Raw genomic sequence first — 1,534 nt, 5'->3', positions numbered from 1 at the left:
CCCGCTCTGTCTTGCTGTTGAGCGCATGTTCCCTATAGTAATCTCTCAATAAAAAAGAAAAAAAATTCTTAAAAAAAAAAAGCATGATTTTATTGAACTTTATTTATCTATATTTTAATTTGACCAGAGAGGGACAGAGTCAAAGAGAGAGAGAGAAAGTGAGAAAGCAAGCTTCCAGCTCCAGGACTTGAACCGTGGTCGGCCACGTGGGAGTCTAGCACCCTTAACTACCACAAAAGCTGTCAGCTCTGTTTATAGGTTTCTTATTCCTATTCCAAGTAACTCTTCATTAAGTACCCTTGTATAGGAGACCTTCAGTTCATAGAAAATGTGCATTAAGAAAAATACTATGGGGACCAGCAGGTGGTGTGGTGGTTAAGGTGAACTCCCACATGGTAGACCATGATTTGAGGCCCAAACCTGGTGGCTTGCTTTCTTACTTTCTCTTTCTCTGTCTGTCTCTCTCTCCAGTGAGGACACGTGCCCTCTGCCAACTTACAAAAATAAATTTTAAGACATCTTTTTAAAAAGAATTATGTATTTAATTTTATTTATTCATTCATTTCTTATTTTAATTTGACCAGAGAGAGACACAGAGAGAGAGAGAGAAAGAGGGAAAGTGAGAAAGCAAGCCTCCAGATCCGGGACTCGAACTGTGGTTGGACATGTAGAAGTGTCCTGCATCTTAACCACCCACACCACCTGCTGGCCCCCAAATTTTAAAACATCTTTAAAAAATCAAAGGAAAACACTACACATAGACTGCCCCCTCCCCAGACTTAATTCACTTTATTTTTGCTGAAATAACATATGAAAACCCTATGATGTGGCCACAGCTGGAGCCTGGGTCCTCTGCACAGAGACTCTGGTGTGGGTCTTGACGAGATGGCTGGTGAATTCCTGATAGGGAGACTTGATGAACATGGTCTCTTTTCAGAAGCCAGGGGTCGGATAGCTGTAGGTCTTGGAGATGGCATCAAAGGTGGCCTTGGCGAAGTTGCCCAGGATGGCAGTGGAGCCCCGGGCTGAGGTGTAGCAGTCATCGATGCCAGTCAGCAGCAGCAGCTTCTTGGGCACAGGGGCATACGAGCCCACCGCGGCTGGTCACCTTGCAGGGGACAGTGTGGGGCTTGCCGATCTTGTTCCCCCAGTAGCCTCTCCGCACTGGGACAATGGAGAGTTTGGCCAGGATGATGGCCCCTCGGATGGCAGTGGCCACCTCCTTGGAGCACTTCACAAACCAACATGACCATTGTAGTCCCTGATGGTGACAAATGCCTTGAACCTGGTCTGCTGGCCAGCAAGCGTCTGCTTCTGCATGGGCATGATCTTTAGAACCTCATCCTTGAGAGATGCTCCCAGGAAAGAGTCCATAACCTCAGACTCCTTGATGGGCAGGGAGAAGAGATAGATCTCCTCCAGGGATCTGGTCTTCATGTCTTTGACTAGGCAGCCCAGCTTGGTGACTGGGAGCCACTCCTTGTCCTCGGCCTTGCCTCCACAAGCTCCATGGCCACGACCCTGGCTCCGACCC

General features: G+C 47.7%; 1 pseudogene; it reads right to left on the bottom strand.

Annotated features, from left to right (window-relative positions):
* Nucleotides 1–933: 933 nt before the first annotated feature.
* Nucleotides 934–1,534, bottom strand: part of LOC102480747 (40S ribosomal protein S2 pseudogene) — a 19,612-nt pseudogene continuing 19,011 nt past the window's right edge.

This window comes from Tupaia chinensis, unplaced genomic scaffold (genome assembly GCF_000334495.1).
Source record: "Tupaia chinensis unplaced genomic scaffold, TupChi_1.0 Scaffold149501_1, whole genome shotgun sequence".
NCBI classification, from domain to species: Eukaryota; Metazoa; Chordata; class Mammalia; order Scandentia; family Tupaiidae; genus Tupaia; species Tupaia belangeri.
This window is presented reverse-complemented; position numbering and strand designations above follow the sequence as displayed.